Source organism: Bos taurus, chromosome 11, assembly GCF_002263795.3.
Source record: "Bos taurus isolate L1 Dominette 01449 registration number 42190680 breed Hereford chromosome 11, ARS-UCD2.0, whole genome shotgun sequence".
NCBI classification, from domain to species: domain Eukaryota; kingdom Metazoa; phylum Chordata; class Mammalia; order Artiodactyla; family Bovidae; genus Bos; species Bos taurus.
Genome location: NC_037338.1, coordinates 37,885,883 through 37,912,705, shown reverse-complemented (window position 1 = coordinate 37,912,705; position 26,823 = coordinate 37,885,883). Strand labels below are relative to the sequence as shown.

General features: G+C 45.9%; 1 long non-coding RNA gene across 1 annotated transcript in view; it reads left to right on the top strand.

Moving 5' to 3' along the window:
* Positions 1-1,428: 1,428 nt before the first annotated feature.
* Positions 1,429-26,823, top strand: part of LOC101902504 (uncharacterized) — a 36,336-nt gene continuing 10,941 nt past the window's right edge. Inside the window, exon 1 of the long non-coding RNA XR_009496425.1 lies at positions 1,429-1,767. This is a non-coding gene — a long non-coding RNA (uncharacterized lncRNA). The remainder of the gene's footprint in view (positions 1,768-26,823) is intronic.

Sequence of the window (26,823 nt, the reverse complement as noted above, 5' to 3'; positions counted from 1 at the left end):
CACCTAGTTACTGATGTCCTCCGTAGCTGAGCCGAGAGGCCTGAGAAGAGAGGGCGTCCACGCTCTGCATTTGCTGGCGCAGCAGTTTGGCTTCTGCTCTTGAGGTTGCTTCAGTCCTGGAATGTCTGGTGGGAGGGGCTGAGCCCAAGAAGGTTCTTAAAGAAAGATAACACATTAACATCAGAAATCTGCAGAATAAGAGTTTGAAAACACCCCAGAGAAGACATACATTGTATTCGGAAGTAGAGACACGGGTTAGCCACCAAATTTTCCTTAGCACTTCTTGTGTGCTGTTGGGAGCATTAGGGGGAAAGCCCAATTTAGGTGATGATTAGGGAGAAAGGGGTTGCACCGAGGTGCTGTCCCTCTGACCACAGAAGCCCAAACAAAGTGTGGCTTGTTTGTGCTCCTCCCCAGTGCCACTGGGACTGGCATCTTGAAAAACAGATTTGTTAAGGTCTCAGAAAGTGCTGGGTCTGTTGTGAATGTGATATACCTGCTTGGTAGATAAAATATCCGGTAGAACTAAGGGCTAGAAATGCCAGAGAGACACACAGGAATTCAAAACTGGGGTAGAGAGAAATGTGTCTGGGCTTCAGAGAAAAATGTATTTGATACAGAACAAGATATTTGAGGGGCTGAGGTCACGGGATTCAGAACATCTGCTGGGAGAAGGGGACAATGGCTGCTAGTCAAGTGCCTAGGGTGCTGGGTGCTTCAGCCACAGTCACCACAGTATTCTATGGAGGAGGTGTTGCTGTCACTCTTTTCCAGGTGAGGAAACTGCCCAGGGTCACACAGCAAGGGACTGCTTTTTCCTTTCAGGGGTAGAGGACACATGTGGGCCTCTTGGCCTCTGGACACTTTGCTAAGGGAAGGGGCACAGCCTCAACGCCCACCCTTCCCCAGTGGCCTCGGGCCAGGCTGTGGAAAGTGGAGCCTCTTTCCCATGGAGGTGGAAGAGGGGCCAGGCCAGTGATCCTGCTGTAGCCTGAGCTCAGGGGCTGAGACCACCCCCTCACTGGAGCCCAGGAGTCCCCAAAGTGGGGACACCAGTTCTCTACAGCTGCCTCCAACTCATTCTTCCTCCCTCCAGGGACCTGTTGGCTGGAGGCCCAGGCTCTGCTGATAGAGAACTGACAGATTTCCTAAAATAGGAACCCCTGTCACTCACCCATTCTCCTCCTTTGGCTAGCTGATTGGGGCCTCCCGAGGAGAAATCTCTTTATAGACGTGTTTTACTAGAAGCAGCTTTGGCATAAAGGAGTAAGGCTGACCTCATGCCTTTGGTGGAGGGCCAGTTCATGGCCATCGAAAGTCTATTGAGCCCGGGGGCTGCACTGGAATAATAGGGCTGGTTGGGAGCTGGCCGGAAGTCTGTTCTCTCACTTCCTGTTTAGAAGGGGTGAAAAAAAGCCCAGGGGACCTTACCAACTACTCAGCTGAGTTCCTTCCCTTCCAGCAGAGGCCCCAGGGCCCCCCAGCCTGTGCAGGGAGCTCTAAACTTGGCATTAGAACAGCAAAATTCAAGTTCTGGTTATCTTATTTTTCTTTTAGAAGACCTGGAACAAATCTTTCTGGGACTTGGTTTTCTCATCTATGTAATTAATGAATTCAGCAGCCCCTGTGCTCCCTACCCACAGGGTTGTAGTCCCAATCCTGAGCAGGAGTCTCCATGTGCATCAAGTGCTGGGTCAGCACTGTCCTCTGATAAGAGACCAGCTTGTGTTTGCTCAGAGATAACGCCCAGGGCCTGGAACAGGAAAGGTGAGTCCCAGCCACCTGTCTGCTCAGGGAGCTGCTTCTCTGAGGCTGTGACCCGGTTCACCTCTCTTTCCCGTAGACCTGCCTCTTTCTCGTTGATTATGAAAATAACCACGCGCCTCCCCCATTTTGCCATTTGGGTTTTGCTTGGCTGCTTTAATTCACTCTTTTGTAACATGGGCTTTTTTTTTTTTTTTTTCTGTTTCTACACTCAGTTGATCTGAAATCAGGTTTCACTGAGTGAGCAGAACTTTCCATTCATTTATTTATAAGGGATTTGGATTTTGTTTTTACTGCTCAGAATTCCCCTGATACACTTATTTTACCAATTTTGCATGTGGTTAGAGGGAGGGGCGGGAGAAGGCAATGGCACCCCAAACCAGTACTATTGCCTGGAAAATCCCATGGATGGAGGAGCCTGGTAGGCTGCAGTCCATGGAGTTGCTAAGAGTCGGAAACGACTGAGTGACTTCACTTTCACTTTCCACTTTCGTGCATTGGAAAAGGAAATGGCAACCCACTCCAATGTTCTTGCCTGGAGAATCCCATGGACGGAGAAGCCTGGTAGGCTGCAGTCCATGGGGTCACGCAGAGTCAGACACGACTGAAGCGACATAGCAGCAGTAGCAGCAGAGGGAGGGGCATCATGATACTAACATTGCTTTCCCATAGGTGTGATTCTGCCTTGAAAAAGAGTAAGGAGAGAGATGGGGCAGGCCCAGGCTCAAGTCACGCTCAGACCATGTCCATTTTTGGTGCACTTGGCAGTGGAAAGTTTGGGAGGACTCGGATGGGGCCATTAACATGGACCTGGGGTGATTCTGCTAATGACTGTGAGAAGGATCATGAGACAGTCCCCTACCTCCACCCTTAAATAGAGGTCTGGGGAAAGCTTATTGGAGGCAGATGGCACTGCTCCCCTCTTGGCATAGTTGTCTTTGTGTGTTTCGGGTAGGATGGAGAATGAGGCAACTGTGGAAAACTAGGCAAAGGCAGAGTGTCTGAACTCACAACAGTGTCCCAGTTGCCCTTGCTTAACTGGAAGCAGAGTCTTGCCCAGAGCCCCTTGTGAGCAGTGCAGTGAGACCCCACGCTTGAGGCTGGAACCAGCACCTGTTTCCTCAGAGATAGGAATCTCTTTTTCCACCAAGATTGTGTTTGCTCAGAGATAACACACAGGGTCTGGAACAGGAAAGGTGAGTTCCAGCCACCTGGGGTAGATACAAAAAAGAGAGTTGAAGTCCCTGTGCTTGAGAAACCCAAAACCTTCCAAAGAGATTAAAGCAATCCCCCAAGCATGAAAGAAGTGGCAGCTATTAAAGACAAGTGGATGTGAGGGTGGTGGATGCCTGGGCTCACTCTGGCCTTCTGAACTGGCCGAGGGGAGTGGACCAACGATCCACTCATCTCCCTTCTGCCCTCTCTGCTTCCTTTCCTTCCTGCTGTGTGTACAGCACTGTGCAAGATCCCAGGTGAGGATGGAAGTATTCTAATAAGGGATCAGCAATTCCTACTGGGCAGTGTCAGTGTGGAGGACTGGGGAGGACTGCTTTAAGGGCCAGGTCATCCTGCCTGATGGGGCAGGACCTGGACTTTCAACATCAGTATCATGGCCAACAAGCCTTGTCCTAGGGCATCCTTCTGGACAGACCACATCCTAACCTCAGCTTCTGTACCCATTCTGTTCCTTCACTTGTGCCTTTGAGTCTGAGTCACTTGCATAGATTCCACCTCCAGGTAGGCATCTTTCATTTGTTATCCCAGTGTCTGATTTGGAAAGACCCCAGACATCACCCCTGAGGCAAACGCTTGGCCCTGGACCCCCTTCCTCACTTGGTTTTGGTTCTGGCAAGTTGCTTCAGTCCAGATGGAGTTTACAGGACTTCAGATTAACTGTGGAGACAACTTGTAGACCCAAACTAATTGGGAAAAAAAAAAGTGCTTTGTTAATTATGAGATTTCAGAGGGCTTGATTTTGGTCCCCAGGGACAGTCAGGATTTGCATAAATGGGAAAGAGAAGAGAGTGCATTCTTGGCAGGAGGCAAGGCTTCATCGAGAACTCAGAGATGGGAACGTGCTTCAGGGAGCAATGAACAGACCAGTTTGCTGAAAATATTTATCGAGTGCCTCCTGTGTGTGAGGCACAGAGAAGACACAAAGGAAAGGTAATGAGTGATCCTTGTCCTCAAGGATTCTGCAAGGTTCGATTTCTGAAATCAGAACAGAAAGGCCTGGGGAGAGGCTGAGGAGTGAAGGTGGAGGCGGGAACTGAGGGTGCAGGAAGGCATCAGCTCCCTTAGCACAGATACAGATGACAAAAGTGTGCTCAGGACATAATCTTAGTAAAGCTGCAGATTACGTTTAAAACAAACATTTACAAAGAGGATTGGCAGGAGGAATGTGGGGGGAGAGGGAGCAGTTCCGCGTCGCAGAGCTTCTGAACTACTGCCATAAATTTAGCAAAAGTGGAGAGAGGATACCAGGGGCCGAGCCCAGATGGATTTTAACAGCAAGCTCTCCAGCCAGCTGATGCTCTGATGTTTGTTATGTTGCTATTGTGTCGGTGACCGTGGCAGCAAAGTCGTCCAGGCCTGTGGAGAGACCTTCCTAGGTTGTGAGCTTTTTGGCTTTTTGAACTTGTGGCAAGAAGTTGCTTTGGTTTCCTCTCCCTGACTACAGAGGAATGCCTGTGGTCTCTGAAATATAGTAACAGCTGACGGAACTCTGCGTCAAATCAGCAGAAAAAATTGACTAATCAGATAGGTGATTGGGCCTTGCATTTGCTGTCCTGAATATAGCTACATTCCGATGGTTTCTCTAAAGGTTTCTCATAATTTGAATTTGCATTTCTAAAGAACTGGTACATCATCACTTCAGGTACAATTAAAAATAGCAAGATATGAAATAAGAGTATAGGTTAACAAGAAAAGGAACATTCATTCATTCAGCAGACATTTTGTTCCGTATTATAGTTATGTCACTTTGCTACATGCAAAGCCAGTTGCCTATTTATAAGTGCCTCCCTTGTACTATGCTCTTAAATGCGTAAGATCAGGATACTACACTACTAAGTGAGCAAAGAATTCCAGGTTCAAGTTCTTCCAGTGGAAGACCATCTAATAGAGGGATTTGAGAGAAGGGATTTCTTTAGTGGTCTCTGGTAGCCATTTGGTCTCACCCTCTCTGAACTTTGTGAGGCTACCAAGTTTCATAAGAAAAGGCCCTTGTCCAGGGCTGTGTATGCAGGAGGCCATTAGACCGCAAGAATTGGGAGAATAATCTAACCAGCAGGAAACAAAACCCAAGATCAAATCCTGCAGAGTGATGGAAGCGGACTCCCCTGATGAAGCTGGTTCCTTTTACAACAGCAAGCAGGGGCCCTGCAGGTTCTCAGCTCAGGCTCAGTGAACTGAATCCGAATTAGCCTACTGCGTGGAAAGGTGTGTGCTCAAGAACTGGCCAGGGGAGCCTGAGAGCCAGAATCTGAGGATAGGCAGGTGCCCAGCATGGACATGGTCCTGTGGTTGACTCCAGAAGGCCTTAGAGAAGAAGGTGTGCTGTGGGTTCTATTTGTCTATAATCCTTCTCAACTCCTTTGAGAACCAGACACAATCAAAAGAGGAAGAGTTGGCACAGAATGGGGTTGGAGCCCAGCCTGGTGTTTCTGCATGTGAACTTCCTGGTGGCCCCAAACATAGTGCTCTCCATTGTAGGACTAATCTTTTTTTTTTTTTTTTTTTAATTGGGATTTCTACAAAGATGAATCATTTGTTAAAACAGTTCAGGTCCAGAAAGAGTGAGCACTGTGATGCCCCTGGGTTTCTGTTTGGGTAGTGCTTCTGACTCACTCAGAGAATCGGGTCATCTTGTGTACCTCAGTTTCTCCTACCCACGTAAACAGGATGCAACTTGTCAGCTGCAGATCACAAGGTTGTGGGAAACTTAATTAAAGAATGTGTTCATACTTGTGATACCCTTGAGGGGGGCAGGGTTTCTATAGGAGAGATGCATGGCGGTCTGAAAAGTCTTCCTTACAAGTGAAGCCCATTTCATTGTTTGTGCTAATGTCTCTTTTCTCCCTTCCCCACTTCAAATCATCTCCATGTAGTCATACACTCCCAAGGATAATATATTAGTAATAATAATAGCTATTATTTATTGACCATAAGGGCTTCCCTTGTGGCTCAGCTGGTAAAGAATCCACCTGCAGTGTGGGAGACCTTGTTTCAATCCCTGGGTTGGGAAGATCCCCTGGAGAAGGGAAAGGCTACCCACTCTAGTATTCTGGCCTGGAGAATTCCATGGGCTGTGTAGTCCACGGGGTCACAAAGAGTCACACGACTGAGCAACTTTCACTTTCATTGACCAACTCTGTGCCAATCACTTTGCTATATATTATCTTGAATTCTTAAAATAGACATGAAAGATAAGTATTATTAATCCCTCTTTATACTTGTGGAAGCTGAGGCCTAGGGAGGTGAATGGAAAGGGAAAAAGTGACCCAGCAATTACGTAAGTAGTGAGCCAGGATCGTGACTCAGGTTCACCCAGCTCCAAGGCCATACACTCTCCACTACACCCCACCAGCTCCTAGCCACTCTTCTCAGACTGCTGAGGGCAGATGAATGGAATCTGCCCAGAGGAGGCAGCTCCTAGTAGAAAGGTGACCGCAGGGTAGTGTTCAGCACAACGTCAGCAGTGCCCACACTCAACCCACAGATGTGGCCGAAGCTGCTAGTGGTGGGCCCAGTGCAGTGTCTTTTCCTTGGTCTTTGGCAGAAATGCCATCTGAGACTGAACCCACCCTTTCTTGTGTAAAAGCCTGCCTGTTCCTAGTTCCTAGCTGTGTGGAGGAGCTCAGGAAAGGAATGAATTATTTCTTGGGGCAGGGTCATCCCTCATCCAGGTCCCTCCACCTTCCTGTACTCTGGGGATCCAGCAAGCCCCCTACATGCCCACCTGATCGCTTGTTCAGAGGGAGGAAGGCAGGTTGGTGACATGGGGCGCCAGGGACTGGGCCTCTGTCCTGCTGCTGCTCGAAGGCCCAGCTTTCTGGCACTGTAGCTTACCTGGAAGCTGTTAACTCTGCCCTAGTTTATTTTACTGCAGGCGTATTTATCCTTTCTATGATGGCTTTCAGACAATAGGCGTGGTGGCTGATGAGTTGAAACCCGTCTTAATTATGCATCGAAGCAGACTTAAGAAGTGTTATTACTTGCTTAATGATAACAGCTTGCAAAACAGTTTCCAAGGCTCTCAGTATAACCAGGTCCTAATGGTCATACATCTGCTCCTGAAAGGGATTTGCCATTTGGAAATGCAAGTGCTTGGCTCTGACAAATGGCACCCTGACACAATCATTCAAGTGCTCAATGTCCTCTGAATGTCATTGTCTAATGATTGGTATTGATTTTGGTAGCTCTTTCAAAGGCTGGTCTGTCAGCAGCCCCTTTGAGGGGCGATCATAGCCTTTGATTCCTGGGGAGTTGCTGCTGGTTTTATTGATGCTTTGTTAGAACCAGAATTCCCTAGGGTCTATCATTAGCTCTCCAGAGGAGTTTTTATATACACCAGCCAGAATACTTATGAAATTTCTATACTATGTAATCACCATCAGTGTTGTATAAGACTTTCTTTTTCCTACTTGCACTGATCACCACCTTAATATTTAGGTTCTTAGGTAAGGATGCATGAAAAGGCAGAAATTTAGAGCTCATTCTTATATACAAGTAACATTCTATTTTTCCAACTTTCTAGCCTTCTCCCGCAATGATGTATTCCAAATAACATGTTTCTTTCCTGGTATCTAAAGTTTACCTCTTTAAGTAAAAAAATTAACTTTTCAACATTTAAAAATTAGCTGTTAAGATTTTATAGTCTTGGTTTCTTAAATATTACATATCTAGTGTAATTTTTAATTTAATGACTGGAGACATTCACTACCAGAGACTGGGCAGTACTGCTGTCGGTCAATGGTAGTCTGAGGGCAACTGAAACGCGTGGGGTTGGCCCTTTTCCCCTGATAGTTAGAGTGCTTGAGCTCTTACCTCCATCTGCAGGTAAGCAAAGCATTCCCAGAGGTAGACAAGAGAGTGTCGAATGCTACCTTCCCATGCATTACTCCTACCAACCGTGAGCTCAAGTCCAACGTCAGGATGGATAAGAATGTAACTTTTCTCCTATCCCTCAGTAAGTTCCTTCTCCACCTAAGGGTATTAGGATTACCCAGGAGATGTCTCCTCTCTTAATTTATAATTATGAACATAAGTGAGTTGCTTACAATGTAAGAGCTCAATTTAAGTCCCAAAATCCTTCTGTGTTTTTCCCTCGGAAAGTTTTAGTAGAAACTTCAGTAGAAGCAAGTTTCTTGTTTCTCTGAATCTTTCGCCTCCTCCACTCTCATTTCTCCCTGCTGCCACATGTTCTGTTGCTTCTAATCCACAGCCTTATTTCTCAAACAGGAGCAAGAACTCGGCCATAGCTCTTCTCTCCTGGAGGAGTTCAGCGCATGGGCTTTGTGACAGCAGCCTACTGCTCACAGGTCCTCTGCATTTACTTCAGAATTCACAGCTTTGCTGTCGATGTGGGGCGGGGCAGGGGGAGGGGGCGGGTGGGGAGGCCGAGCCCCAGCTCTCCTCAACACTGTGGCCTCAACACTGAGCGGAGCTGCCATTTGGGGAAATGCATCCCAGCCTGCCTGGGGACCTGACAGGTTAGAGATCTGTGGTATGGATGAAGTGTCCTTTATTTCCTGGCCTGACTTTGACAGAGCCAGTGCTCTCATTTCTGTTGGTCTCACAGCTGATGGTTCGTGGAACAATGTGAGCTTTCCCCCTCCAGTCTCTGTTTTGGCCCTTATATGCCACCCCTTGGATGGGCGGTAGATGCCACTATCATAGCAAAGAACTGGCTGCCCAACTTCTGAGCACTTCTGAGGACCCTTTGGTAACCCAGTCTCCAACCTTCCATCTGTCATTTAAAAAAAATTTTTTTTTTAATTTATTTACTTGGCTGCACCGAGTCTTAGTTGCAGTCTTCAGGATCTTCCATCCTTGTTGCAGCGTGCAGGATCTTTTTAGTGGCATGCGAACTCTCAGTTGCACCATGCGGTTGTGGCATGTGGGATCTCGTTACTTGACTAGGATTCGAACCCGGGCCCCTGAATTGGGAGCTGAGTCTTAGCCACTGGACCACCAGGGAAGTCCCCTCTTACCTGTCTTTAGAGGACAGAGTCATCTATCTGTACAGTATCCACCTCATTTTCTAACTTGTTTGCACTGCCGTTTCTCTCTTTTTACACTGGGAATCTTTTCTGTGAGATAGCTGTAGGCTGGGCCAGATGGGTATGTGGTATCTGCCCACTTTGATTGCCTGTTTTCCTGTCTCATTTTTTCACACCGTTGTTTTCCTCTTCAGCCAAGTGTTTCAGTTTTCTTCACATGCCCTTTCCTACCTTCCCAGTTCCCAGGCCTCCAGTCTCCTTTCCCCTCCACACCCCACTGCCTGTCTGAACATGTATGGCCCAGGCAAGAGTCTGTTCACCTTCCCTACTACTCACCTTTTCCTACAATCTGACTACTCCATGCTCACTCACTTGTGAGCTTTGCATTTTCCAAGAGGAGAGTGAATTATTTGACACATGTATTTGCTTGTGAAATATGTATCTTCTGCAATCAAAGTGTTGTGAAAGGCACCACAGAGGAGTAATGTTTTGAAGATACACCTTTCCAGAAACTCAAAACAGACTGTTGGCTGTTATTTTTTCTGAGAATCTACTAAAACTTTCCGAGGGAAAAAAACAGAAGAATTTTGGGACTTAAATTGAGCTCTTACATTGTAAGCAACTCACTTATGTTCATAATTATAAATTAAGAGAGGAGACATCTCCTGGGTAATCCTAATACCCTTAGGTGGAGAAGGAACTTACTGAGGGATAGGAGAAAAGTTATATTCTTATCCATCCTGACGTTGGACTTTAGCTCACGGTTGGTAGGAGTAATGCATGGGAAGGTAGCATTCGACACTCTCTTGTCTACCTCTGGGAATGCTTTGCTTACCTGCAGATGGAACTGTATATGAAGAATATCAGGTTTCCTTGGGAGGTGGGAGGAGTCTTATAGGAATGAGCAACTCTTATCACTGGTGAAGAAAGGAGCTTTCCTTTCTGTGATGAGAGCCAGGAGCAAAAACTGTGAGAGCAGACCCATGGTGAGCACTGGACCAGGCAGGGACAGGCACCTGGTCTCCTGCTGCCAGTGGCAGTGAGCTCCAGGACTCCTCCACCCGTGGTGGCAGTGAAGGGTTACAGAGACGGGCTGCTGTCCTGTTGGGCTGTGGAATAAAGAGGCATGTTTGGGAATGGTGGGAACCCATGGGGATCTTAGACTCCCAGCAACAGGTGGAGAATCAGGACTTAAACGTATTACAGTTGTGCCCATAATCGTTTTCCAAGTCATGGTGGATAGAGAAAACTATAATTAGGTAAAGAACAAACGATGTCACTGGTCCTCAAAGAGGTGGTTAGGGAAACAGACACATACACACGTAATACAGGGGAGTGGACAGAGTTGGGGTGATGAGTAGGGAGAGGAATCATTACCTGTGAGCTGAGTGTAGGGTTGGCCAACCTTTGTGATCTGAATGGGAAGAGCCGTGTTGAGGCTTCCTTGGAAATCCCTTAAAGTGATTGATAGTGTTTGTTCCTCTTTGTGGCTTAAATGCTTTTGATACTGCTGATGAGGAGATGAGGACTGAACCTTCCTCGTTCACTCTAGCCAGAGGAGATCATTAGTATCCTAGAGTATTTTCTTACTAATTAGTATGGAAACTTTCCCATCTGGTTTTCTCTGGCCAGCACAGAGATAAATGCTAATGACACTAGGGTCTTAAACTTAGCAGAGTTCAGGTAAGACCAGCTGTCTTGGGGGACGGAGCCATGACCACCAGTCAGGGTGCTCTCATTCCATATGATTGGCATCTGCTAGGTGGTGCGGAGTCTAGAAGACCAGTGATAGAGGGGATCATATAGACAACCAGATATGACTTCCATTTTCTCTCACATGAAGAATTTGAGGTCCAGTGAAGATAAAGTGAAAGTGTTACTAGTTCAGTTGTGTCTAACTCTTTGCAAATCCATGGACTGTAGCCTACCAGGCTCCTCTGTCCATGGAATTCTCCAGACAAGAATACTGGTGTGGGTTGCCATTCCTTTCTCCAGGGGCTCTTTCCAACACAGGGATCAAACCTGGGTTTCCTGCATTGCAGGCAGATTCTTAACCATAAAATCTTGCCCAAATTCAGGGTTGCAGAACCAAGGAAAAAACTCAAGTCCTACAGTTGCTGGGTCACTTTTTCACCTCTACTGTGGTGTAGCCTTAGAATACAGTGTTCCCCAGTTAGACAGGGCTATAGCGCTTGACTCAAGAAGAGCCTTCATAGAATATAGAATGAAGTCATGCATTCAGCTTCAATCATCAATAATAATTTAAAGCAGAGAGTAATAGCTTTCTCTTACATCAACCAGACATAGGATAGGATTTAAGACTAACTTGTTCCCATCCCTTCTACTGGTAGAAAACCTTCCCCCTTCTTTCCTCCAGCTCTGCCCTAAAGCACATGCCCACCTTGGATAGGGCAGCATCTTTGTTAGTGTTGAGCCTAGAAGAACACCATGCTAACACTTCTCTTTGGACCATGTCAGGATTTCCTAGATAAGACATGTCTTTGAGCCTTTTCTGTATTTTTCTAATTGCCATTTCTGTGATAGAAGTGAAACTCAAGATGTTTCAGATTAAATCTCATAATCCCTTATTCTTCTTCATACCTAAGAAATCAAGAATAGAGAAGGAAAAGCTAAAATGTATTCCTCTGCCAGCCGATGGGGTCATTGATGACTAACATGGTCAGTGTCTTTAGAAAAACCGACACTAAGAAAATGCATTTGGACAAGTCCTACCCTATAGCACAGGGGGCTACAGCCAATATCCTAAGATAAGCTGTAATGGAAAAGAATATAAAAAAGAATATATATATATATATATATATGTATAACTGAATCGCTTTGCTGTATGGCAGAAATTGTCACAACATGGTAAATCAACTGTGTTTTTCAGTTGCTCATTCCGACTCTTTGAGACTCCATGGACTGCAGCTCACCAAGCTACCCTGTCCTTCACTATCTCTCAGAGTTTGTGCAAACTCATGTTCATTGAGTTGATGATGCCACCCAACCATCTCATCCTCTGTCGTCCCCTTCTTCTCCTGCCTTCAATCTTTGCCAGCATCAGAGTCTTTTCCAGTGAGTCAGCTCTTCGAATCACACAGCCAAAGTATTGGAGCTTCGTCACCAGTCCTTCCAATAAATATTCAGAGTTGATTTCCTTTAGGAATGACTGGTATGATCTCCTTGCTGCTTCAAAAAAAAGAAAAGAAAATTTGAGGAGTTAAAAACTCCATTCTAGAGCTTTATAAATGATATGGTTATCGGGTAACTTAAAGACCTTTTGACATTCCTCTGTTCTCCTGTGAGGAACATGGGTCATGTGGTTCACCCTCCTTAGTTCCTTCTGCCAGATGGGTGAAAAATGAGACGTTTTGAATCAAATCTCACCACTGAACATATATTCATTCCTTGAGCCAATTCCTTTTCCCACAAATTCCTTTCCTTACACACCTTCTCACAGAAGTATCGGCTCTTCAAACTGGTCAAAAAAGACAGTAAGCACACAGCTCTGATCACCTCACTTCCCCATTCAAAGCAGTTATCAACTGCTGTTCACTATAGCAGTTGTTCCCAAAGAGTGGCCCCTGGATCAGCAGCATCAGCATCAACTGGGAGCTTGTTAGAAATGCACAGTCTTGGGCCCACCACAGACCCACTGGGTCAGGAGCTCTGCAGAGGGGACCAGAAAGCTGAGCTTTAACAAGCCCTCCCGCTGATTTTGATACCTGTCTGACAAGCACTGGACCCCAGCATTAAGTATTCTCTGGAGCTTGCTGTCAGAGGGACACCCTATTATGGCCCCCAGGCCAACTGTTCAGCCTCTGGTGTGTGTGCACCCCTGTGTGCACTCTGTACTCTGTTACAGAGAAGAGGCTCTTCATTTTCATGCCTTCCTGCCTTTACTCAGGTGGCTCCTTTGCCTGGAATGTTCTCCCCTGCCTTACCCTCTATCTCCCTACCTGATGCTTTACCTAAATGCTTTGCCTGGCTTAAATGCTGGAAGGCGTGTTTCTGATGAGGGATGTTCTTTGTTTTTAGAAGCAAAGATGGTCATCTCCAGTTATTCCTGGGCCCTTTAATTAGTCTAATAGACTAATTAACCCCCAGCAACATGGAGGGTTTCTCCAGGCGACAGTGAGTGCACATCCTCTAATCCCCACACAGGCTAGCTAACATGTGCACACTGTTTTCCTTCCAGAAGCCTCCACAGGTATTGTGACAGAAGAGGGGGTGATTCAGTCCAGACCTGATTGGGCATATGGGATACAAAATCCAGTGCTGCTGATGGGAGCTGTGAATGATAATGACGACCTGTGTGTAGATGGCATGAACCTTAATAATTATCTCTTGCAGTGTCTAGCCTCCTAACCTCAATGCATCCTCAGGATGTGAAACTCATCCTGATAACGGAAACACTGGCAAACACTGGTAGCTTTGTAAAAAGTATATACTGTAAATACATAATGTTCTGAGCAATGCACTCACTTCTGCTACGTTTTGTGTGCCAAAATGGCTACCTCCATTACAAAAACTGTGAACAAATTTAAATGGATAACCCTAAACTCTTGGCTAGTCTCTGTAGGATGTGAATCAAAATGGTATCTATCAAGGTGGTCCCTTCTGTCTTGGAGTGTCACTCAGTAGGTCTGTAGCCATCTGGGGGAACCGGGCAACCTCTTCCTGTACCAATGTCTGATAATGACTAGCATGGTAACAGGGTTGTTGTGAAGATTAACTGGATCATAGATTTCCCTGTAAATGGCAAAGTTAGTGTAAATATTAGCTAATATTATTATTTTGACCACCCACTCACTCCCTGCTGCCTCCTCCAAAACCAGAGATCTTACAATTTCACTTGGCAAACTAAAAAATCATTCTTATAGTTATGTCATAAATATTCAGTTAGTCCTGGAATATGATCATAGGTGCCCAGGGCTTCGTTGGAAAGAGCCACTTGCTCTTAGTGAGATGTTGTGATTAGAATGTGGATAGAGTTAGAGCATTAATATTTGGTTCAAAGTGCTGATTTTCCTAGTGTGATCTCAGGCTGATCTCTTTGTTTACAGAATTTTGGGCTCTTTGAAATGGAGGGTGCTGTGGAGGTGAGCTAGTCTAACATTCATACTTTTCAGAAATCCGTACCAGAGCATCCCTGCTGTCATTTGCTCTTGCTTGGACATCTCCAGAGGTGGGTGGGCTCATTATCTCAAAAGTCCCTTCCTTTGTTAGATTCCAGTTGTTGGAACAGTCTTTCAACCTTTGAGCCAAAATTGGCTTTCATTTTACTTCTATTGTTATACATTCTCAAGTCTGACAGAGCACACAGAATGCTGCTCTTCTCAATATGGCAGGGCTTCTTGAAGGCATAATGCACAGCTAGCCAGCTTCTCTCCTTTGAACTAAACACTGCCTGGTCTTGTAAATTTCCTTTATTGTTGATGTAGTTGCCAGAACTGCCTCACAATCCTGGTTCCCTTGTCTGGATGAGGAGTGCACATTTTTATGATGTGATTACTAGGGTAATAATAGCCTGCCAGGAAGCAACTATGTCTTTGATGGTCTCACAATAAGGCAAACTTTCCCCTTTTGCCCACACCCTCACTGCAGTACACAACTGTAGGAATTCAAAAAGAACCCAATGGTAACTGACTCTCTAATCTTCCAAGTCTCCAAGGGCCCAAACAGTGCATTGGCCTATCGGGCAGCCTAATACTGTCAGTTAGTGGATTCAGTTGTGGTAGTTCCTATTGATCATCTCTTTATCCAAAGTTATAGAATTCTCCTCAGTAATCCTGTAGAAATGTTTAAGCAGCAGACAGAGTAGGAATTTGGATATAGTGATTTCACACATTCCCAGACAGATCTACTTTCAAATAGGGCTCTTCCACTTCAACAATTTACATCTCTGAGCCTCTGTTTTCTCATGTGTAAAACAGGATGATTATTCCTACCTCACAAAGTGAGGGCTGAGTGTATTGATATTTCTAAAACAGTGCCTGGCTCACAGGAGGGGCTCATGTGTACACTCTGATGTTCTTAGCACATGGACATCTCTTGAGGTTTCGATCCTCCTTCCTCCAAAGCAGCCCAGGTAAGTGTTTAAAGACATTCTGGTGTAGTGCTAAGAGTACCGATGGCTCTGAAGCAAGGGGTGGCAAAATTCTCTTTGTGAAAGCCCAGACTCCCAGGTGCCTCAGTTGGTAAAGAATCTGCCTGCAATGCAGGAGACTTATGTTTGATCCCTGGTTCAGGAAGATCCCCTGGAAAAGGAAATGGCTACCCACTGCAGTATTCTTTCCTGGGAAATGCCATGGACAGAGGAGCCTGGTGGGCTACAGTCCACAGGATCACAAAAAGTCAGACATAACTGAGCGAGTAAACCACCACCACCACCAGAAGTAATTAGTTTAAATTTGCATTTAAATAGTCACATGTGTCCAGTGACCAGTAGCAAGCTAGAAGCTTGTGAATTAGAATTGTGGCAAAAAGAAAAGGCTAAGCCCAGTCAGTGGATTCAGGGACAGACTAATGAGCAGTATGGAAAAGATTCAAGTTTTCCTGTAGGAAAACAGCAAGAACAGAAATGTGGAGAACCTGAAGACAGCCAACAGCTGAACCCTTGTACACGGTGGTCATTTTAGCCCTTGTAGGTCATGCACCCTCTGGTACAACCACTCAGCTCTGCTGTTGTAGTGCTAAAGAACCACAGATAATATGTAAATGAAATGTGGCTGGGTTGCAATAAAGCTTTATGTACAAAAACAGGTGGCAGGCTGGGTTTGACTGTAGGCTACAGGTGGTCAACTCCTGATCTAAAGTTCTATCTTTCTTTTCTCTTTCCTTTTTTCCCCTGTTTTATTTCCTTTCCTTTTCCTCTTCTTTAATTTCTATCTTCCTTCCTTTCTCTCTCTCTGTAAGAACATTTAACTTAAGATCTACCCTCTTTAACAAACTGTGAGCAATGCTGTGAACAATAACACAATACTGTCAGCTATAGTCACAGTGTTGAACAGCAGATCTCTACAACTTTGCAAGTTACTCATCTTGCATAACTGAAATTTTATACCTGTAGAACAGCAATTCCATTTCTCCCTCCTCCCAGCCCCTGGCAACCACCATACTACTCTCTTCTGTGAATCTGGCTATTTTATGTATCTCATTTAACTGGAATCATGCAATATTTGTTCTTCTATGACCATCTTATTTCTCTCAATATAACGTCCTCAAGGCTTATCCATGTTGTTGTCAACAGCTGGAAGTCAAGTTTTTCTTTTGGCATATACAGGCATTCCTTCTTTTTGGAGGTGCCACCTTTTCCTTATGCAGTCATTGCTGGACATTTAGGTTGTTTCCATATCTTCAGCGTTACTCTTCTGAGTAATGCTGCAGTGAACGTGGAAGTACAAACCTCTCTTTGGGATCCTGACTTTAATGCTTTTGGATGAATACCCAGAAGTAGGATTGCTGGATCATATGGTGGTTCAATTTGTAATTTGGGGGGGAGCCTCCTATACTGTTTTCCATAGCAGCCATACCATTTTATATTCCCTCCAAAAATGTGCAATGTTCCAGTTTTTTCACATCCTTGCCAACATTTGTTCTTTTGCTTTTTTGGTAATAGACTCTAGGTGGCTAGAGTCTTATTTTCTCATCTCAGCTCCTGGGACCTATTTCTATTGCTTTCATCTTTCCAAGAGCACCCCTCTCCTGTCCTCTGGGCCTCTAGGATTCCCTTTGGGCTTACTGGGCACACACTTTGACAACCTGCTGGCAGATGTGCTTCAAATACTTGTAGGTCCTAGAGGGGCAAGATCTCTATCCTTGAGAAAGGAGAGGGAGTATATATAAAACCTTCAGAGGAGACTCATTGGACATTTCATCATCACTGGGGGCAAAGTACCTATTTCCTTTATTTCCATCCATATCATCTCCTAGGTATGCAAGAGCCTTGTGTGTGATTCCACAACTGTCCATGCTCTTGCTTTGTACCACTTAGCTCAACTACAATTACTTGTGTGATAGTCAGTTTACCATCTCCTCTCCTCCATCTCTATGAAGGGCCATGTCTGAATTTCTGTCCCTGCTATACTCTTGATATTCAGTAGAGTGACCCATGCAAGGTACACACTCAACAAATACCTGCCCTTCAACCAATCCATAGACGTTTTTCAGACCACATTTGCCAGACTTCCTCTTCCTAGCACTGTAGAGAAAAGTTTGACTTTCGACTATTAATTTGTTAATGAACTCCAGGCCTAAAAACAAGACCTAAGGACATGTTATTGGAGAAGGAAATGGAAACTCACTCCAGTATTCTTGCCTGGAGAATTCGCATGGACAGAGGAGCCTGGTGGGTTACAGTCCATAGGGTAACAAAGAGTTGGACATGACTAAAGTGACTTAACACACACACACATGTACAAGGATGTGTTATAGGCATGGCCTTGACTGAAGGCCTGACATCTCAGACTCAGACGCTTTATTGGTAGCTATCACTGACACATCTTCTCTATCTATTTACACACTGCAGGGATTTCTTTGAAGGGAAACTTAAGGAACTGTTCCTTTGAAACTTGGGAATGGTGATTCACTCAGTATTTTCTTCCTGGGAGAAAGGATCTTTTAGAATTTTTATACACGGTGTACCTTTTTTTGATCCTTAAATTGGGATTTTGTGCACTAAGTTTTGGAGGGCTTTTCCTTTGGTAAACATGAACAGCAGCAGAAGACAGTTAAGTGCTGCATCTGTGTTCACAAACCAAGCACGAAAGTGTGGTCATCTGAGCAGCCTCTCAGTGGACAGAGCTGACTGACTTTCACAAGGCAGGCAGGCAAAGTTCATTAACAGGCTTCTGGGAGAGTTTCCAGGGCTCAGCCCAGGATGCCATCTCGCTTAATCCCCTAGGGAATTAAAAAAAAAGACGGGTGATTCATAGGTTACCCAGTCGGGGTAAATGAAGCAGGAGGAAGAGGGTGGGTAAGTGGGAGCAAGGGATGGATGAGGTGGCTCTTTGCCAGTGACTCTGCTGTTGCAGCTGCATGGTGCCCTCTCAGTGGTGGTCTCAGTGGAGGGCACCCTTCTTCCCTACTGCAGCCATGCTGAATGTCCATTCAGTACTCCACAGCCCTTGTTACCATAATTTGGCTGAATAACTCCCCTCCCCACTTTGCCCCACGAATTCTTGAAGGTTTCAACAGTTTCAGGGTAGTTTCCTCCTCGTCTCCCTTTCCCTTTGTTTAGGTGCTTATCTGCCTTTCCCTTTGTCGTGGATCGAATAGGGGTCACCCCAAAGATGTGTCTCTGGAACCTGCAAAGTTGACTTCATTGGAAAAAAAGATCTTTGCAGATACAAAGATTCAAGATCATCTTGGACTTAGAGTGGGTGCTAGGTCCACTGACAGGTGTCCTCAAAAGAGAGAAGGACACAGACTCAAAAAGGAAAAGGTCATATGAACTCAGAGGCAGGAATTACAGCCATAGAGCCCCAAGCCAAGCAGTGCCATCAAGTGCCCCCGGTGGAGACATGGAATGGATTTTCCTCCAGAGCCTCCAGCAGGAACCAACCCTGTCCACACCTTGACTTTGAACTTCTGGCTTCCACAATTGTGAGATAATACATTTCTGTAGTTTTTTTTTTTTTGGCAGGAATAGAAACTTTATTTATTTGTATGAGCAGCTGCCATTTAAATGTCAGCCACTTCACCTGGGGGAAGCAAGTCACTTTGGAGTAGATTAGGGGAAAATGTGAGACCAAAAAATGGTCAGCACCTGGAAACTTCTGTTGGTGTCTTTTTTTTTTTTTTAATTTTTAAAATTTACATAATTGTATTAGTTTTGCCAAATATCAAAATGAATCCGCCACAGGTATACATGTGTTCCCCATCCTGAACCCTCCTCCCTCCTCCCTCCCCATACCATCTCTCTGGGTCGTCCCAGTGCACTAGCCCCAAGCATCCAGTATCGTGCATCGAACCTGGACTGGCAACTCGTTTCTTACATGATATTTTACATGTTTCAATGTCATTCTCCCAAATCTTCCCACCCTCTCCCTCTCCCACAGAGTCCATAAGACTGTTCTATACATCAGTGTCTCTTTTGCTGTCTCGTACACAGGGTTATTGTTACCATCTTTCTAAACTCCATTTCTGTAGTTTTAAGCCACCCAGGTTGTGGTAATTTGTTGTGGCAGCCGTAGGAAGTTCTCACAAGTAATGATGTGAGTGTGGTTTGGAAAAGACCTGAGCATATCAACCCCACCTTGTTATCTTTTCAGCAGCATTGTCCAGGGCAGCCAGGGCTTGGAAGTGTTGAGGAAAATAGTGCTGGGTCATGTGCTGTTACCCAACAGTGCTATGGTTGTCCTCTCCTAAAGCTGAGGGTGTCTGTGGCAGATAGCACCTCCCTTATCCTTATCAACTGGGAAAATGAGAGAATAACTATAGAGCTCTGTGACCACCCAGCTGGCTGGGGAGGGTAGAAAGGGCAGTCTGGTCATGAGCCTTTCATATCTCTCTCTGCTCCCCCTTTGCTTCTTAGGATATAAGCAGGAAGAACACAAGGCCTTCATCCACAGCAGCTGCCCTCACTGAGACTGCAAACACAGTTCATTTTCTAAATGATGGACTCCTCCATAAACGGGCAAAGTAAAGCAACACCCAGAGCTGGAGAAAAAAAAAATTCTCTCCTCCTCAGCACGCTGTTTGGTCTTTGCTTCTCCCAGGCACCAGCCCTTTGGCTTGATGTCAGATCAGTGTGGCTAGAAGCATTAACTGGGTGAAGCAGAGTGTGAGTACCAGGCACGTGCTGCTGAGATAATCTGGGGAACCACAAAGGGACCAAAGTAGGGGGTGGCTCGCTTTCGCTGTATGGCTTTCTATCATTTAAAAATGTTGGGAGTTCCTTCTGATATTGATATGCAAGAATTTTCATTTGTCCTACTGGCTAAAAAAAGAAGTCTCATTTAACAATAGATTTTTGGTAGTCACTAAATGGTCGAGTGCTATAGCCTCAACTAAGGCATTTCTGTGTAACTATAAATATTTATGCCATTTGTAGTTACTTCACATTCATTTCATTTGAGTCTCCCAATAGCCCATGAGATGAGGGCTGCTGCTGCTAAGTCGATTCAGGCGTGTCCGACTCTGTGCGACCCCGTAAACGGCAGCCCACCAGGCTCCCCCGTCCCTGGGATTCTCCAGGCAAGAACACTGCAGTGGGTTGCCATTCCCTTCTCCAATGCATGAAAGTGAAAAGTGAAAGTGAAGTCGCTCAGTTGTGTCCGACCCTCAGAGACCCCATGGACTGCAGTTTTCCAGGCTCCTCCGTCCATGGGATTTTCCAGGCAAGAGTGCTGGAGTGGGGTGCCATTGCCTTCTCCGATGAGATGAGTAGATCAAAGATTATTGAGAAAACATGAGGTTCATGAGGTGAAGATGATGTAGGAGGACAGCGGGGGAATAGTAGGGAATTCCAAGCTTGGGGAGGAGTGTGGGTTGGGGGGATGAGTGTGAAAGGATCTGGAACTGTGACGAAATCTTCCTGGCTGCAGAGTAGGGTGTATGGATGAATGATACAGTTGAAGACACTGTCACTAGAAGAGGTTTCTGGCATGGCCTAAGTCATTAGAAATATGAACCAAGTGGGAAAAAAAATCAGGGAGGCGTATAGTTTATGAGCAGAGATCCCCTCTGGAGCTTGAATGTTCAACAAGTGGTGGATTTTGGTAATACTGTGTTTCCTCACGCCAGTGATTCCCCAGCTTAAAGAGGCTTCATGATAATACAGCCAGTGAACTCTGTCCTCTGCAATATACAGGAGAGGCTGCCACAGTAGTGAGTGGTTGCACGCTGGGTCTGGCTGTTGGGTAGGTCCTCTTGCATGAGGTGGCATTTGGGGAAATTGGCTCTTTCGGGCACTGGGAGATCTGGCTGGTTCATGTGACCGTTGGGTTGTTATCCGGCTGCGCCCAACCTTGAGAGGAGGGACTTGGCACCTTCGCGATCCCCAGCGGGAGGCCCATCCTCAGCTAGTCTGACACATCACATTTGCTTTTTGATTTACACACATAAAATGAATCTCCCCAACGACCCTCTCCCCAGAGCCTCATCAATTAGAACTGCTTTTGTCCTTAGCCTCCTTTTGTTGATCAGCTTGGAAATTCGTTAGGAGGGAAAAGAAAGAGAAGTTGTCTTTGTGGGCAGTGGTGCTGGAGAGCTGGCTTCTAATGAAGGAGCCCTGAATGGTGCAATTGTGCGGCTGTTTATATAGTTTTTATTTTAATTTGCATCCGTACCAGGCTCGGATCCCGAGAGCCACTTGGCTGTGTTTGGAACTTTTATCTCCTCCCATAGAGCCAGACCTGCCAGCTTATCATTTGCTTCAAGGAAATTAATGTGAGTCCCCCCCTCCCCTTGCTTTTATCATGTGCTGTGGAATTGTTTATACATTCACAGAGAGAAAGAAAGGCTGTGCAGAACCGTAGAAGGTTTCTTTCCTCATGTTCATGGATCATCTGAGATTTGAAAGGCTTCTAGAGCCAAAAGACTCAGGGGGCAGGGCCTGGATTGAGGCAAAGAGATGGAGGGTAGGGGTGGGAACATGGCAACAAAGAGCTGACCTCAGTGCCTTAAAGTAAGGAGTGAGAGGAACCATGTTCTATTTCACCTCCTCCTCTGCGTGGATATATATATTCCTTACTTTTCCCTCTATTTTTCCTGAATGTGTCAGCTAAATATGACTCAAGAACCAACTCCAGCTCAGTTTCCCCTTTTGAATTAAATTGCAGCTCTTGAGTGTGGCATTTAAGACTCCACATAATTCAGTCCTGTCCCACTCCTGCCACTGGCTAATGAGTATTTTCACTTCCAGCCTATGGACTTCCTGTACCAGGGTTCTCTCCTGTTGTGAGCTTGCCTCTGTCCCACGTCCCTGTTCAGGCTGCCCTCCCCGGATGCCCCCCTGCTTTGTCCAGTCCCCCTCTCCTTCAGTTCTGTGTGTGGAGCTTTCCCAGCTCACGTGGTTCTCTTCATCACTAAGGCCCTGGCTATTCAAAGTGGGGCCCAGACCCACAGCTGGGGCCTCTGCTGGGAACCTGTGAGAAAGGCAGCATCTTGAGCCCCAGAACTACTGGATCAGAATCTGCTTTTGGGAACTGCAAATGCACAGAAAAGTTGGGAAGCCCCTTTCCAGACACCTGTGACATTGATTTACTGGGCCTCCTCACCTGGGGATGGGTTGATCCCCAAATGTCCTCCTGAGCATGGACCTTGCTTCCTAGTATGAGTGGTAACACTTGGAGACAAGGGAGGACAACTTAGGTTCACTTGTGGCATCATTTACAGCTTGAGGACGACCTGATGACATTGCAGGAGCTCAATAAATATTCAGTTAATTTCATGCAGACTTGACCTGTAAATCACATTTTTTGTTGCTCTTTTTAAAATGGTGGATATCCAATGTTTCTTTGTCCTTTAACGTACGCTTATTCTATCATGCTATGCTATGCTATGCTAAGTCACTTCAGTCATGTCCGACTCTGTGCGACCCCATAGACGGCAGCCCACCAGGCTCCCCTGTCCCTGGGATTCTCCAGGCAAGAACACTGCAGTGGGTTGCCATTTCCTTCTCCAATGCATGAAAGTGAAAAGTGAAAGTGAAGTCGCTCAGTCGTGTCCGACTCTTAGCGACCCCATGGACTGCAGCCTACCAGGCTCCTCCGTCCATGGGATTTTCCAGGCAAGAGTACTGGAGTGGGGTGCCATTGCCTTCTCCGTTATTCTATCATAGTCACCTTAATTACTAACATGTTAATGGCAGGGACCTCTGGTTGTCTTTTCTTGTCTCCATACAGCTTTTTCCCCTTTGACAAAATAAGCCTTCCCAGGACTTTGCAGAGTAGAGAATGGAGAGATGACCTCTGACCCTCTTTCCATGTTGCGTTGGGTCAGAAATTCTGTTGCCTGGAGTGTTGTCTTGGGGCTCTGCCCTCATCTCTGCTTTCCCAAGGCAATTACTGCCAGCACCAGGTTATTCTCACATCTATTTCCAGCAATCCAGTTCCAGAAACAAAAGACTTAGACATTGCCCTCAAGAAGTGACAGTTTAGTGAGCATGGAAGAGGTTAGAGCTGCACAGCGTGCCTCGGATGCAGGAGTCGGAAGGCCTCAGGAGCCTAAACCATGCCTGGAAGGAGAAGGGTTTTGTGTTCAGTCTGGGCGAAGCCATGTGACAAGACCCTCACGCCAAGAGATCATGGAGTTGGAAAGCCAGGGCTCTGGTGTGTATGAGTACGTGTATGTGTGTGTACACGAACATATGTGTACATATGTGTACTTGCGCATGTGGGTAGGTGGGCCCAGCTTGCCCAGGGCTTCATGAACATTTAAGGAAGTGAGATTTCATCTTATAGGTGGTAGAAAGCCACAGGGGGAACTGCTAGGAGACACTTGTGGAGTTTAAATCTCTGTGTACCAGCAGTGGGGTGGGTGGTCTTGACAGGGTGAGAGGGACACCTTTGGGGGGTGTTGTAGCCAGAATCTATGCAGGAGAGGATGACTTCTACCCCAGAGCCCAGCTGTAGGGGACCCCAGGGTGGTGCTCTTCTGTGGGCCTCACATAGGGCTAGTTGCCAATTCGTGTTCAATCAGCTTCTGAACTCTCCAGAACTTAGTCCTTGTCTGTACACCGGCACTGCCCAAGTAGTCATCACTCCTGTTTTCTTCCCCGACCCTGGGGTTTTTCTAAAGTGCCTTCTGGCCTGGCTCTCTTCCCTAGCTTGTGAGTATCACTGCATGGATGCTCTGCATGGCGGAGCAGACCCTTCATTCTGACTGCCAGCCCCTCTCCAGCCTGTGCTCTCACCACCTTCATCTCATGCCCTCCTCTCTGTCCAGAGTTCCCAGTCCATGGCACCAGCCTTGCTCCAGGGAATTTCAGAGCTTTCTCTTGTACTTAGAAACTCCTCCCCCTACTCTGGTTTGTGAATTCTCTCCCTCCAAGACCCAGTGCCAGTGTCGTCTCCTAGGAAAACCTTCCCAGACTCCCTAGACACACGTGCCTCCTCCTCTACATCAACTGAGCCTTTATGCAGCTCTTTCTGGCTTCTGATTTTGAATTCAAGGTGACCGTTTATGCATCTGCTTCCCTCCTCCATGTCCCATCACCAGTGCCTTGAGGCAGTCCCTGGAAAGGCCAGGAGGGCACACAGCAGTGATGTATTCAGGGTCCCCCCCCTCCCTGGGCCCTTCACCTCTCTGCTCTGGCTCCACACCTGGCCCAGGGCACCAGCTGGTTGAATTAAACACAAATTAAGCAGGCAGTTGGCCCAAGCCAGGAAAGCAGAGGGCTGAGAAGAGAATCTAGGTGTGCCCTGTCTAATAGAAATACAACATGAGCACATTTTACATTTCGTAGTTGACATATTTTTAAAAAGTGAAAGTTATAAGAAACAGATAAACAAATGTTCGTAGCTACTTTATCTGTGCTGTGCTCAGTCACTCAGTTATGTCAGACTCTTTGTGGCCCTATGGACTCTAGCCTGCCAGGTTCCTCTGCCCATGGAATTTTCCAGGCAAGAATATTGGAATGGGTGCCATTTTCTACTCCAGGGGATCTTTCCAACCCAGGAATCGAACCCTAGTCTCTTGTGTCTCCTGAATTGGCAGGTGGATTCTTTACCACTAGCGCCACCTGAGAAGCCCACTTTATCTGGAATAGCACCCAATTAGAAACAACCCCAATGTCTATCAACAGGTGAATGGATAAAAAAACAAACAAACAAAAAACTATGATAGATTTATATAACGAAATACTACTTAGCAATGTGAAAAAATGAACTCCTGATATATGCAGCAACATGAATGAATCTCACAAGAATTATGCTGAGTGAAAGCAGTAAAAAATTATGCATACTCTCTGGTTCCACTTACATAAAATTCTAGAAAACGCAAACTATTCTATAGAGACAGAATGAATATCAGTAATTATCTTAGGATGAGGGGTGGGAAGGCAGGACAACAAAGGGGCATGAGGAAACCTTTTGGGGGGGTGATGGACATGTTCATTATATTGGTGTACTGATGGCTTCCCAGTATATACATGTCAAACTGGACTCTTTAAATAACACTTTAAATACAGGTAGTTGATTGCATGTCCAGTATATTTCAGTAAAGTGATAGAAATGAAACAGAATAACTTATATAATATATTTTAACCCCATATATCCAAAATACTGAAATGGCAATCTATTCCAGTATTCTTGTCTGGAGAATTCCATGGACACAGGAGCCTGGCAGGCTACTTTCCAAGGAGTCATAGAGTCAGACACGACAGAGCGACTATCACTCACTCATCATTTTAACATATCAACATAAAAATTGTTAATGAGATCTTTTTACATTCTTATTTTTGTACTGTTTTTGAAATCTGGTGTGTATTTCATAGTGACTGAACATCTTACTCGGGACTGGATATTTCAAGTGTTCAGTCGCCACATGTAACCAGTGGCTACTGTGCTGATAGCACAGATCTAGACCCTCCAGTGAAACCCCCTCTCCTCGGCTCAGATTGGGTGAGTTCTGGGTCAATAACTCAAATCTGCAGCTGAATAGTTTTGAGCTGGCCCTTTCTGTGCCCCTGAAGATCTTGGGTCCTGTGGGGTTCTGGATCAGAGAATGGATCTCATGAATCTAGATCATAAACCTAGGATTTTGTGTGAATTCCCATCTGCCACTCCACCCTCTGTTTAAGCCTGACAAGTAGCCCAACTGTTTGCTTTAAGAGAACACATTCTTACTTTCCCTTTTGCATCAAATTGCAAGTTTACTTCACTGACTGCATGCAGGGGGCGGGTGTGGAGTCGGAAGAGGGGCTGTGGGAGCTAAGGAGGGCACCCACTGGGTGGGCATCAGCCCCTGAGAGGTGGAGTGAGTGGGGCTGAGCTGGGGAGAGTGCTGGTGCAGAGTGGGCTTGCAGCTCACCCAGGCCTTCTTTCAGTCTGGGATCTGCCCTCTCATGCCCCCAGCTTCTGTCCAGAAGAAGTCAGAAGGGTGGGGGGAATGGGCAGTGCTGGTGACAGAACAAATGGGGGCTTTACCAGCCCTATGGTTGAGGGGTCTCCTTGAGAGTTACCCAGCAAAGGTTGCCTCAAAGATTGTGAGAGATTTTTATAATTTTGCCACTAACTAGCTCAGGGACACTGACCAACTTACCTTCTCCTCAGGGTGTCAGTTTCCCCATCTGTGCAATGAAGGAATCAGAGTAGACAACTTCAAAGGTCCCTTCTGGGCTCGTGTGAGGAACAATGATCCTAACTGCATTAAATGGAGCACACACCAGCGCTGGGCAGAGTCCTGCATAAGGAAGTTTTGTTGTTTGTGCTTAGTTGCTCAGTCATGTCTGATTCTTTGCGAGCCCATGGACTGCACCCCACCAGGCTGCTCTGTCCATGGGATTCTCCAGGCAAGAATACTGGAGTGGGTTGCCATTTCTTTCTCCAGGGGATCTTCTAGGCCCAGGGATTGAACCCACATCTCCTGCATTGGAAGGCAGATTCTTTACCACTGAGCCACCAGGAAAGTGAAAAGAAACACATGACATAGTTCTTACTTGTATTAATGAAAAGTGGATTTACAGTGCTTGTATTGCTTGACATTTTTATAAGAATATATTACATTTGTAAGTGAAAAAAGGCAGAGAAAGGGAAACAAAAAAGGTATCTATATGTGGTGAGAAACTAAAGATCTCAGTTTTAAATTTTTTAAAGTCTTCAAACACACTCAAAAGTGTAGGACAAGGAGACCCATGCACCCACCACCTGGCTTCAGCAATGAACGTACT